General features: G+C 36.1%; 1 long non-coding RNA gene across 3 annotated transcripts in view; it reads left to right on the top strand.

Moving 5' to 3' along the window:
• Positions 1-12250, top strand: part of LOC131159904 (uncharacterized) — an 82863-nt gene extending 70613 nt beyond the window's left edge. The window contains exons 6-13 of one of the 3 annotated variants that reach the window (XR_009137885.1): positions 1105-1156; positions 3407-3490; positions 3615-3698; positions 3830-3956; positions 5998-6082; positions 6226-6309; positions 6441-6567; positions 11957-12250. This is a non-coding gene — a long non-coding RNA (uncharacterized LOC131159904). Of the gene's footprint in view, positions 1-1104; positions 1157-3386; positions 3491-3614; positions 3699-3829; positions 3957-5997; positions 6102-6225; positions 6310-6440; positions 6568-11956 lie in introns of all 3 variants that reach the window. The other 2 variants (XR_009137886.1, XR_009137884.1) reach the window with 2 other exon arrangements.
• Positions 12251-14535: the final 2285 nt, after the last annotated feature.

The following is a 14535-nucleotide window of genomic DNA, read 5'->3' as shown; positions in this document are numbered from 1 at the left end:
TATATATTTATTTTGGCATGAAACGTATAATTATAGGTTAATTGGTTCGGTTCAATTAACCGTAAGACAGGCCCAAAAATTGATTAACCAAAGTTCAATTAACCCACTTAAATTGGTTTGATTTCAGTTCAAATTTGTGGTGAACTGAAAGTTTGGTTTCATAATGGTTAAGGAAGTGATTTGGTTAGTTGAATCATGCGGAGTCTTAATATGATCCTTGGAAATCAATACCAATGACTTGCTTCAAAAGCGAATGACTTGGGATACATGTGTGGTTTTGGCTGTGTCAACCGCATCTTTGGTGTAACGGGATATTCCTTACTTTGGGACCAAATTTATTATTAGCAGTAAAAATTGTAACAAGTGCGTAACGTAATAAGGCTTGAGATTTTTGTCCTTTGTTTGAGGAGTGGGGAGACTTGTCCACATTTGTTTCACTTGGCGCTTTAAAATAAGTTATTTGGTATTTTTGGAGAAACTTAGGAACCACGTTCAAGACTTGTTGCACAATTTTGTTTAGGGTTTGATTAGGTAAAAGATAGGAAAACGTTGTTCTGCATATTGTTATAATGGAGGATTGCCAAAATATTTAAAGGTGTGGCTACTTCTAATAACCTCCCTTGGAGTTGAGTGGTGTTGCTTGTGGCATCTTGGGTTTGTGTTTGTTTTTCTTTGATTCTGTAGCTATTTTCATTTTGTAAAGGAAAAAACATCTTATTCTCCTTGTTTTTTTTCCCACTCTTTGCTGTATTTTTCTCTCCTTTTTTAGTAGAATTATATTTATCAAAAATTAAAAAGTGAGCCTGGGAAATAAATGAATCAATAAAATTAAAAAGTTAAAATGGAAAAAGGCCCTTCTATTGTAATTCAATTCAACAACAACTGTGAGTCAGACACATAATATTTTATCACATAATTCTTAAATTCGTCATTATCTTGATTTCTTATGATTTTTTAGAGAAAACAGAATCTTATTAGATGAACCATTGTTAGATGATTGACTTCATAATTACAAATTTAGTTTCAATGACAATTGCTTTCATATTTTTTCAAATGGTTTCAATTTGTTTTTTAAGTTCTGTTTTCTCCTCTGCAATGAACTAGATATCCCTGGGAGGATGCTTTGGAGCTGACTTTGCCATTAACCTCCTTATTCGTATGTTTTCTTTGCCTTTAGTGCTTAATTCGTCATTGAAATTTATCTGTCATTTATCAAGACATCTAGGTTTCAATTTTAGGTAATGCATGAATCTTTAATTACAACTATTTTATTCAAGTGGCTGTGTAAGAATGGAAAAAACACTGATGCCTGGGTCGTCTATCGGGCGCACACGTGTGTGTTTGTGTGTGTGAACATGCAGCTTGTTCTGCGTTTTTTTTCGACATTAGATTGGTGCTTGTTTGTTCTACTAAGGTGCTATTTGATATCATTGACAACAAAAAGTAGTGGCGATAATATGTTTGTCCTTGTCGCTAGCTTTCAGCTTTTGTTGTTTATTCCTGGTTTTGTAGCAACAATTTAAAGGTAGATTTTTCAGATTTTTTTTTTGTGGCAATTTAATATTGAAGCTTTTTATTTTGGGGATAAAATCATCGCACATAAGAAATAATATTATCCTACCTTTGAATTTGGGTGGATTTTGATAAATTTAAATACAATTTCATATTACATGTTATCCAACTGCAATGTAAATCAAAATCCAAGGATTCTAGAGAAAGAGAAATTTCTTTAAATTTCTAAAAATTTTAAAGAAGAAGAAACTTCATTCAAAAACTGTTTCAACCTTCAAATAAAATGGTATTGTGCTTGGAGTACTAATGCAAAAAATGTTTTCAATATTATAATGATATTTTAATTGATTCAAGCTTTGTATTTATTTCTAGTGCTTGATTTACTAAGGCTTTATAATGGTACCATTAAGTAGTTATTTTATATATATGAGGAATAGGATGAATAAATAAATAAGTATATTTATTTATTTATTTATAAACAAAATCCTTAGTCATATTTACTAAGGCTTTATAATGGTACCATTAAGTAGTTATTTTATCCTATGTTTAGATATATATATATATATATATATATTCTAACTCAAAGTGGGAGCCTTTTGCACTGGGTACGGCCTTTTTTTTCATATATATATATATATATATATATATATTAGGAATAGGATAAATAAATATATTTATTTATTTATTTATAAACAAAATCCTTAGACTATCTAGTCATTTATTTTAGTCATATTAGACGTGTGAGTTGTAAATAGCTTACTATGTGCACTCTCAAACATCTACATAACATGCAAAATTCAATATTAACACTTTCACCTCATTAATTAATTAAATTAATTAAAAATAAAATGAAAATTAAAACTCTCACGTAAATTCAAACATAAACTATTCTAGATTCACATTAACATCAATTATATCAAATTTAAATTTTAGATCTAACTTCAATCCAACTCCAATTCAATTACTAATAAAAGACTCCTAAATAAGAGACAAATAGGGACCTCTCATGAGATTTCAAAAATTATATTAACCTCCCCTAAGGTTTCAAAAATGTCACAGACATTCCCTAAAATTTACCAAAAAGATCACTCCCTCCACTTGCAACCTACATAACCCACTTTTACTATAATTGGCAACCCTTCATTACAGCTCGATCTACCATATAGCCCACAGTATTCCTGCATCCTGATTACATTCAAAAATCTTTTTATTTACACCTGAAAACGTGTCTTTCCCCAAATCACCTATAGAACTACACTCTCTTTTATTTGTTTTACATGAACACATACATGAAAATTAGAAACAATTTATGTTCTTAATTACGTTTTTGAATAGTATTAAAATTTTAGCTAACTAAATATAAACTGTTAATATGAAAATAATAATGATTGTATCATAATGTAACACAATAATTGTACTGTAATATTGTCATCATAATATGCTTAATCATTATTAATTATATGATTATAACATTACTAAAAATATATCTTTAACTTTTATTAGTTCAAATATGACATATTATCATTATCCATAATAAATTTTACTGATCAAATATGGGCCGTCAAAAGTCGTTTTTAATTTTTAGTAAATAAATAGTTAAGAATCAAACATAAAAACGTTATCTAAGGATTTAAAAATTTACCATATTGAGCTTGAAGGTCTATTTTGTAATTGAATTTTATTTTCTGAGTTGATCTCTTCCTCTCCATCTGTGTGGGCGCGCCACTCCTGGGTGGACCATATGCTACTTATTTCATCATGCTGCATATCAATTCCTCCGTTTTCACATTTTGTGCTTTTAAATTGATTGTATTGGTGTTCTATTTCCTTATTGGATACACAAGCTTATTTACTTGACTTCTTTTTTAATTTAGAAATTTCAATTCATACTTAGGATGGAGAGACAACGGAGGGAAGAGGAGCTGAACACTCGTTCCTCGAAAAAGGAACTGAAGCTGAGTAAGCCATAGTTAACAGGGTATGGAAATTTTTGTAAATGAATGAAAGCTGGATTATATATTGTTTTCGAGGGATTCTTTTACCTTCATTTTTGGTTACCTTGTCTACTATTCATGGAGTTGTTGCCTAACTGTTGAAATTAGGTTGATCATGTCTTGGTTGATATAGTTTCCACTGTTGCAAATGCTACGCCAAGTATGGGAAGATATCTTCCTTTCAAGAGAGAGGTATGATGTACCTACAAGTTAGAATTCTTATTGCACGAACACTAATTTGCAGTATCATGGTCGTCACCACCACCACCATCTCCATGACCATTACCATATTAATTACTAGTTCAATTTAAATCTTACCTTAGGTCGTGGAAATTGCCAGTGCTGGACTGGATGAGTTTCAGAATGAAGTCAAGAAAATGGTGGTTGCACTAGTTGACATGGAGCGAGCTTTTGTGCCCCTCAACACTTTATACGCCTTGTTTGAAGAAGGTATTCACTGTACAATGTTTAGCTTATACTTGTTGAGGTAGTTCATCGCGAATGAGTGAAAACATTTTAGCTATTTTCAAAATTGTGGTTGACTATAGCTCTCAAGAAATTGCAGTAGGTACTATGGTCTGGAATAGTTAAATGGCTTAGCAACTTCATTTTATAGTTATATGTTTTTTTGATAAAAAAGAAGATATATTGAGAGAGAGAAATGCCTAGGCTAGGGTTTCCGAGTTTGATCATTGTGACGTACAAAACAACTCAAGAATGGGGTTCATCAAGCCCAAAATATGGAATATGCCTTTTCTCGTGATAAGCGAACTACCGCCACCATGCTCATACGTCAAATGACCAGTGGGAGCTAAACCTGCATCAAAAGAGCCTATGGTTGACAAGTTTGAACACGGAGACCAACAAAACAAGTCAAAAGTGGGGCTCAAAGTGCCCAAAACGTGGAATGTGCTTGTTCTTGCCACAAACCAACTACAGCCACCGCAATTTTAAGTAAAATGACCCCTGGGACCTAACATGTGTCAAATAAGTCGTTTGTTCTCATGTTTTAACTGTAGGACCCACAAAACAAGTAAAAAATGGGGTTCTAGGCTTCCAAAACTTGAAATATGCATGTTTTTGTCTCAAACCAACTACAATGGCCATTCCCATGTTTGTACCATTTGTCTAGCAAAACAAGGAATATGAATGTTTCTGTCACAAGTCAACTAACGCCCCCGTGCTCGTAAGTAAAATGACTCATGGGAATTAAACCTACACAATTCAGCTAGTGGTTCCTATGTTTGTACCATATGACCTACAAAACAAGCCAAAAATAGGGTTTAAGGTGCTTCAAACAATGAATATGCATATTTCTATCACAAATCAACTACCGCCGCCGTGCTTCTTTGTAAAATGACCTATTAAAATTAAAACTACATCAATTGAGCCAACGGTTCCCATGTTTGTTCCATATGATCAACACAACGAGTCAAAACCAGGGTTTAAGGTGCCTAAAACGTGGAATATGCTTTTTATTTTCAAAAACCGACTACCATATACAACCATCATGCTCGTAAGTAAAACGACCAGTGAGAATAAAACCTGCATCAAATGAGCCAACGATTCCCACGTTTGTACCATATGACATACAAGAAAAGTCAAAATCGGGGTACAAGGTGCTTAAACAATGAATATGCATATTTCTGTCACAAATCAGCTAACGCCGCCGTGCTTCTTAGTAAAATGACCTATGAAAATTAAAACTGCATCAATTGAGCCAATGGTTCTCATGTTTGTACAGTATGACCTACAAAACAAGTAAAAAATGAGGTTTAAGGTGCCCAAAACATGGAATATGCATGTTTTTTGCCATAAACCAACTATCGTCACCTTGCTCATAATTAAAATGACCCGTGGGAACTAGTCCTTCATCAAACAAGCCAACAATTCCCAAGTTTGAATGATATGACCTGCAAAACAAGTAAAAAATTGGGCTCTAGGTGCCCAAAATCCGAAATGTGCATGTTTTTGTCACAACCAACTAATGCCATTGTACTTATAAGTAAAACGGTCCGTGGGAACCAAACCTTCATCGAACGAGCCAATGGTTACCACGTTTTTGCCATAAGATGCATGAAACAAGTAAAAAATGAGGTTCAAGGTTCCCAAAATGTGGTTTATGCTTGTTATTGTCAGGGTATTTTACATACAATTTTAATAAATATGCGCCTAACGTTTGTGAGGCGTGGACCTTTGCCTCATACCTAGGTTCTAGATACCCTTTGCACCTCACTACCCTTTGCACCATTGGCTACTATGGTTGAGCTTGAAGGTCTATTTTGTAATTGAATATTATTTGCTGAGTTGATATCTTCCTCTCCATCTGTGTGGGCGCGCCACTCCTGGGTGGACCATGTGCTGCTTATTTCATCATGGTGCATATCAATACCACCGTTTTCACACTTTGTGCTTTTAAATTGATTGTACTGGTGTTCTATTTCCTTACTGGATACACAAGCTTATTTACTTGACTTCTTTTTTAATTTAGAAATTTCAATTCATACTTAGGATGGAGAGACAACGGAGGGATGAGGAGCTGAACACTCGTTCCTCGAAAAAGGAGCTGAAGCTGGGTAAGCCATAGTTAACAGGGTATGGAGATTTTTGTAAATGAATGAAAGCTGGATTATATATTGTTGTAGAGGGATTCTTTTAACTTCATTTTTGGTTACCTTGTCTACTATTCATGGAGTTCTTGCCTAACTGTTGAAATTAGGTTGATCATGTCTTGGTTGATATAGTTTCCATTGCTGCAAATGCTACGCCAAGTACGGGAAGATATCTTCCTTTCAAGAGAGAGGTATGATGTACCTACAAGTTAGAATTCGTATTGCACGAACACTAATTTGCAGTATCATGGTCGTCACCACCACCACCGTCTCCATGACCGTCACCATATTAATTACTAGTTCAATTTAAATCTTATCTTAGGTCGTGGAAATTGCCAGTGTTGGACTGGATGAGTTTCAGAATGAAGTCAAGAAAATGGTGGTTGCACTAGTTGACATGGAGCGAGCTTTTGTGCCCCTCGGCACTTTATACGCCTTGTCTGAAGAAGGTATTCACTGTACCATGTTTAGCTTATAATTGTTAAGGCAGTTCATCGCCAATGAGTGAAAACATTTTAGCTATGTTGAAAATTGTGGTTGACTATTAGCTCTCAAGAAATTGCAGTAGGTACTATGGTCTGGAATAGTTAAATGGCTTAGCAACTTCATTTTATAGTTGTATGTTTTTTTGATAAAAAAGAAGATACATTGAGAGGGAGAAATGCCTAGGCTAGGGTAACCATGTTTAAACCTTAACGTGTGTTCTAAGGATGCCCATGTTTAAACCTAAAAAATCGTGACTTTGCCTTAGTATTTGTCATAAAAATCCTAACTTTATCTTTAAAATCTAGTTTTCTACATATTTTCATGTCCAACCTAGATTATTAGCTTTTCCTCTAGTCAAAACACCTTAAAGCTTGTGTAATCAAACGCCAAAATGTGGAATATGCTTGTTCTTATCACAAACCAAATGCAGCCACCACAATCGTAAGTAAACTTACCTGTGGGAACTAAACCTGTATCGAATGAGGCTACGGTTCCCGAGTTTGACCATTATGACGTACAAAACAAGTCAAGAATTGGGTTCATCAAGCCCAAAATGTGGAATATGCTTGTTCTCGTGACAAGCGAACTACCGCCACCATGCTCATATGTCAAATGACCAGTGGGAGCTAAACCTGCATCAAACGAGCCAATGGTTCGCAAGTTTGAACACGGAGACCTACAAAACAAGTCAAAAGTGGGGTTCAAGGTGCTCAAAACGTGGAATGTGCTTGTTCTTACCACAAACCAACTACAGCCACTGCAATATTAAGTAAAATGACCCCTGGGATCTAACATGTGTCAAATAAGTCGTTTGTTCTCAAGTTTTAACCGTAGAGGACCCACAAAACAAGTCAAAAATGGGGTTCTAGGTTCCTAAAACCTGAAATATGCATGTTTTTGTCGCAAACCAACTACCACGGCCATTCCCATGTTTGTACCATTTGTTTAGCAAAACAAATCAAAAATTGGGTTCAAGGTACCCAAAACAAGGAATACGAATGTTTCTGTCACAAGTCAACTACCGCCCCCGTGCTCGTAAGTAAAATGACCCATGGGAATTAAACCTACACAATTGAGCCAGCGATTCCTATGTTTGTACCGTATGACCTACAAAACAAGTCAAAAATAGGGTTTAACATGCCCACAACATGAAACATAAATGATTTTTCCATAAACCAATTGTCGCCACCTTGCACGTAAGTAAAATGACTAGTGGGAACTCAGTCTTACGTCAAACGAGCCAATGGTTCCCATGTTTGTACTATATTACTTACAAAACAAGTCAAAATCGAGGTTCAAGGTATGTAAAACATGGAATATGCGTGTTTTTTTTTGGGAAACCAACCAACACCACTTAGTAAAATGACCCGTGGGAGCTGAACCTGTGTCAAACAAGCCAGCAGTTCTTATGTTTGTACTGTAAGACCTACAAAACAAATTAAAATTGGGATCAAGGTGCCCAAAACATAGAATATGGATGTTTTATTCACAAAAGAACTATCGTCACCGTGCTTGTAAGTAAAATGACCCGCAGGAACAGTTCCCAAGTTTGAATCGTAGGACTTTAAACCAAGCCAAAAATGGGGTTCCAGGTGCTCAAAATGTGAAAGTTGCATATTTTTGTCACAAACCAACTACCGCCACCGTACTCGTAAGTAATATGACACTAGGGCACTAAAACTGCGTGAAACGAGCCAACAGTTCCCATGTTTGAACCATATGACCTACAAAATAAGTCAAAAATGGGGTTCTAGGTACCTATAATGTGGAATCTGTTTGTTCTTGTAACAAACCAATTGCCTCCACCGCACTTGTATGTAAAATGATTTGTGGGAACAAAACCTTCACCAAATAAGCCGATTACTCCCAAGTTTGAACCACATGACCTACAAAACAAATCAAAATTTGGGTTCAAGGCGCCCAAAACATGGAATATGCATGTTTTTGACACAACTCAACTACTACAACTGTGCTCGTTAGTAAAACGACCCGTGGAACTAAACCTGTGTCAAACGAGCCAATGGTTGCGATGTTTGTATCTTGCGACCTACAAAACAAGTCAAAATGGGCTGCAAACTTGGAATATGCATGTTTTTGTCACAGCCCAACTACTGTCACCGTGTTCGTAAGTAAAGACCTATGGGAACTTGTCCTGCATCAAAAGAGCCAACGGTTCCCAAGTTTGGCCCGTAGGACGAAAAAGCAAGTCAAAAATGGGGTTCCACTATTCCCGGTGCCCAAAATGTGAAATATGCATATTTTTGTCCGAAACCAACCACCACCACCACCATACTCGCAAGGCAAATGACCCATAGGAACTAAACTTGCATCAAATAAGCCAACGATTCCAGATGCCCAAAATGTGAAATACGCATATTTTTCTCACAAGCCAACTACCGCCACGATACACGCACAAGTAAAATGACCCGTGGGGACTAACTCTGCATCAAACAAGCCAACTGTTTCGAAGTTTGAGCCATATGACCTATAAAACAATTCAAAAATGGGGTTCAAGGTGCCGAAAAGTTGAATATGCTTGTTCTCGTCACAAACCAAGTGGTGCCACTGCACTCGTAAGTAAAATGGCCCTTGGGAACTTGTGTCGCATCAAAAGAGCCAACGGTTCCCAAGTTTGAATCGTATGACCTACGAAACAAGTCAAAAATGGGATTCAAGGTGCCGATAACGTGAAATATGCATATTGATGTCACAAACCAACTATTGCCACCATATTTGCAAGGAAAATGACCTGTGGGAACTAAAATTGCGACGAACGAGGCAACGGTTCCCAAGTTTGAACCATATGACCTACAAAACAAGTCAAAAATGGGGATCAAGCTGCCTAAAATGTAAATATGCTTGTTTTTGTCAGAAACCAACTACAACCACCATTCTCGTAATTAAAATGCCATATGGGAATTGAACCTGTGTCAAATGAGCTGACGGTTCCCAACTTGAATCGTATCACCTACAAAACAAGTAAAAAATGGGTCTCAAGGTGCCAAAAACTTGGATTATGCTTCTTCTCATAAAAAAGCCTATTACCGTCACCGTGCTCATAAGTAAAATGAGTCATTGGAATTAGTCCTTTGTCAAACGCGCCAACAGTTCCCAGGTTCGAACTGCAAGACCGAAAAAACAAGTCAAAAATGGGGTTCCAAGTTCCCAAAACGTGAATAATGCATGTTTTGTCACAAACCGACTACCACCACGAATTCGTATATAAAATGACCCGTGGGAACTAAACCTTAGGTCAAACAAGCCAATGATTCAAGTGTTTGTACCGTATTACATACAAAATAGGTCAAAATAGGGGTTTAAGGTGCCCAAAACATGGAATATGCATGTTTTTGCAACAAACGAACTACCGCCACCATACGCATAAGTAAAAGACCAGTGGGAACTAGTCCTACATCAAATGATCTTACGGTTCCAAAGTTTGATCTGTATGACCTACAAAACAAGTCAAAATCGGGGTTCAAGGTGCCAAAAACTTAGAATATGCTTGTTCTTGTCACAAACTAACTATCGCCAACATAGTCATAAGTAAGATGACCCGTGGGAACTAAACCTGCATCAAACAAGCCAACGGTTCCCGTGTTTGAGCCGTAATAGGTACAACACAAGTCAAAAATGGGGTTCTAAGTACCCAAAACGTGAAATATGCATGTTTTTGTTACAAACCAACTACCACCACCATACTCCAAACTAAAATGTCTCGAGAAAACTAAACCTGCGTCAAACGGGCCAATGGTTCCCAATTCTGTACCATATAACCTACAAAACCAGGCAAAAATGGGGTTTAAGGTGCCCAAAACGTGCAATACGCTTGTTCTCTTCACAAACCAACTACCACCACTACGCTTATAAGTAAAATGACCTGTGAGAACTAGTCTTGATTCAAACAAGCCGACGATTCCCAAGTTTGAATCGAAAGACCTACAAAACAAGTCAGAAATGGAGTTCAAGGTGCCCAAAACGTGGAATATGCTTGTTCTTATCACAAATCAACTTTTGCCACCGTACTCATGAGTAAAATGACCCATGGGAACTAGTCCTGCATAAAGTGAGCCAACGGTTCCCAAGTTTGAACCGTAGGACCTAAAATGAGTCAAAAATGGGGTTCCTAGGGCCAAAGAGATGAAGTATGCATAAGTTTGCCACAAACCAATTACCACCACCACATTATTAAGTAAAATGACCCTTGGCAGCTACACCTCTGTCAAACGAGCTAACGGTTCCCATGTTTGTACCATATGATCAAAAAAACGAGTCAAAAACGGGGTTTAAGGTGCCTAAAACGTGGAATATGCTTTTTATTTTCAAAAACCGACTACCATATACAACCATCATGCTCGTAAGTAAAACGACCAGTGAGAATAAAACCTGCATCAAATGAGCCAACGGTTTCCACGTTTGTACCATATGACATACAAGAAAAGTCAAAATCGAGGTACAAGGTGCTTAAACAATGAATATGCATATTTCTGTCACAAATCAGCTAACGCCGCCGTGCTTCTTAGTAAAATGACCTATGAAAATTAAAACTGCATCAATTGAGCCAATGGTTCTCATGTTTGTACAGTATGACCTACAAAACAAGTAAAAAATGGGGTTTAAGGTGCCCAAAACATGGAATATGCATGTTTTTTGCCATAAACCAACTATCGCCACCTTGCTCATAATTAAAATGACCCGTGGGAACTAGTCCTTCATCGAACAAGCCAACAATTCCCAAGTTTGAATGATATGACCTGCAAAACAAGTAAAAAATTGGGCTCTAGGTGCCCAAAATCCGAAATGTGCATGTTTTTGTCACAAACCAACTAATGCCATTGTACTTATAAGTAAAATGGCCCGTGGGAACCAAACCTTCATCGAACGAGCCAATGGTTACCATGTTTGAGCCATAAGATGCATAAAACAAGTAAAAAAATGGGGTTTAAGGGTCCCAAAATGTGGTTTATGCTTGTTCTTGTCAGGGTATTTTACATACAATTTTAATAAATATGCGCCTAACGTTTGTGAGGCGTGGACCTTTGCCTCATACCTAGGTTCTAGATACCCTTTGCACCTCACTACCCTTTGCACCATTGGTTACTATGGTTGAGCTTGAAGGTCTATTTTGTAATTGAATTTTATTTGCTGAGTTGATCTCTTCCTCTCCATCTGTGGGGCACGCCACTCCTGTGTGGACCATGTGCTGCTTATTTCATCCTGCTGCATGATATACCACCGTTTTCACACTTTGTTCTTTTAAATTGAAATTACTGGTGTTTTATTTCCTTACTGGATACACAAGCTTATTTACTTGACTTCTTTTTTAATTTAGAAATTTCAATTCATACTTAGGATGGAGAGACAACGGAGGGAAGAGAAGCTGAACACTCGTTCCTCGAAAAAGGAGCTGACGCTGGGTAAGCCATAGTTAACAGGGTATGGAGATTTTTGTAAATGAATGAAAGCTGGATTATATATATTGTTGTACAGGGATTCTTTTAACTTCATTTTTGGTTACTTTGTCTACTACTATTCATGGAGTTGTTGCCTAACTGTTGAAATTTGGTTGATCATGTCTTGGTTGATATAGTTTCCACTGCTGCAAATGCTACGCCATGTATGGGAAGATATCTTCCTTTCAAGAGAGAGGTATGATGTACCTACAAGTTAGAATTCTTATTGCACGAACACTAATTTGCAGTATCATGGTCGTCGTCACCACCACCACCATCTCCATGACCATCACCATATTAATTACTAGTTCAATTTAAATCTTATCTGAGGTCGTGGAAATTGCCAGTGTTGGATTGGATGAGTTTCAGAATGAAGTCAAGAAAATGGTGGTTGAACTAGTTGACATGGCCTAAAAAATCTAACTTTATACTGATTTTCCTATCCAACCTATATTATTAGCCTACCCTTGAGTCAAAACACCTTAAGACATGTTTTAATGATAAAACCATTCCCACTCAAACCCTAAAAATCTTGACATGGCCTTAGTATTTGTTAGAAAAATTGTAGTTTTATTTCATACGTTAAAGGCATCTTCCATCCCTAAACACCACGTGCAATCAAACCTTAAAAAATCGCATCTTTCCCTTAGTATTCATCAAAAAAATCGTAGCATTATCTCATTCATTAAAGGCCCTTCCATCCCCAAGAAACCTTCGTGGCCTCAAAAATCTTGCTTTATACTGATTTTCATATCCAACCTATATTATTAGCCTTCCCTTAAGTCAAAACACCTTAAAGCATGTTCTAATCATAACCATTTGTAATCAAACCCTAAAATCGTGACTTTGTCTTAGAATTTGTTACAAAAATCGTAGCTATATCTCAAACATTAAAGCCCTCTTCAATCCCTAAACAATTTCATGGCCTTAAAAATCTAGCTTTATACTGATTTTCATGTCCAACCTATATGTTATTAGTCTACCCTTGAGTCAAAACACCTTTAAGCATGTTCTAATGATAATCATTTCTAATCAACCCCTAAAAAATCATGACTTTGCCTTACTGTTTGTTATATAAATCGTAGTCTTATCTCATACATTAAAGGCATCTTCCATGCCTAAACACCTTCATAGCGTCAAAAATCTAGTTTTATATTGATTTTGATGTCCAAGCTAGATTATTAGTCTACCCTTGAGTTAAGACACTTTAAAGCATATTCTAACGATAACCATGTGGAATCAAACCCTAAAAAATCGTCACTTTCCGTCAATATTTGTTACATCAAAGACCTCTTCCATACCTAAACGCCTTCATGACCTCAAAAATCTAAATTTATACTGATTTTCATGTCTAACTTTTATTATTAGCCTACACTTGGGTCAAAATACCTTAAAGCGTGTTCTAATAATAATCATGTGCAATTAAACTCTACAAAGTCGAGGCCTTGCATTAGTATTTGTTAGAAAAATTGTATTTTTATCTCATTTATTAAAGGCCTTTTCTATCCCTAAACACAATGATGCCCTAAAAAATTTAGGTTTATACTGATTTTCATGTCCATTCTAGATTATTAGCCTACCAGTAAAAACACCTTAAAGAATGTTCTGAAGGTAAACATGTGCAAACGAACTCGAAAAATTGTGAGAAAAATCGTAGCTTTATCTCATACATTAAAGACCTCTTCCATCCCGAAACACCTTCACGGCCTAAAAAATCTAGATTTATCTGATACATTAAATGTATCTTCCATCTCGAAACACCTTCATGGCCTAAAAAATCTAGGTTTATACTGATTTTCATGTACAACCTAGATTTTTACCCTACACTTGATTCAAAACACTATAAATCATGTTCTAATGATAACCTTGTGCAATCAGACCCTTAAAAAATGTGACTTTGCCTTAGTAATTGTTAGAAAAATTGTACCTTTATCTAATACATTAAAGGCCTCTTCCATGCCTAAACACTTTCATGGCCCGAGAAATCTAGCTTTATACTAATTTTCACGTCAAACCTATATTGTTAGCCTACATTTGTGTCAAAACACCTTAAAACATGTGACTTTGCAATCAAACCCTAAAAATTGTGACTTTGCCTTAGTCTTTATTTGAAAAATTGTGGTTTTATCTCATATGTGAAAAGTCTCTTCAATCCCTAAACAACTTCATGGCCTGAAAAATCTAGCTTTATACTGATTGTCATGTCCAACCTATATCATTTGCTCGAGTAAAAACACCTTAAAGCATGTTTTAATGACAACCATGCTCAATCAAACCCTAAAAACCATGACTTTGCCTTAGTATTTATCAGAAAAAAAAATCATAACTTTATCTCATTCATTAAAGGCTTCTTCCACCTTCACGACCTCAAAAATGTAGCTTTATTATACTGATTTCAATGCCCAACTTGATTATTGGCTTATTACCCTTGAATCAAAACAGCATGTTCAATTGATAACCATGTGCAATCAAATCCTA

This window comes from Malania oleifera, chromosome 7 (genome assembly GCF_029873635.1).
Source record: "Malania oleifera isolate guangnan ecotype guangnan chromosome 7, ASM2987363v1, whole genome shotgun sequence".
NCBI lineage: Eukaryota > Viridiplantae > Streptophyta > Magnoliopsida > Santalales > Ximeniaceae > Malania > Malania oleifera.
The sequence above is the reverse complement of the archived record's forward strand: the minus strand, read 5'-3'. Positions and strand labels throughout refer to the sequence as shown.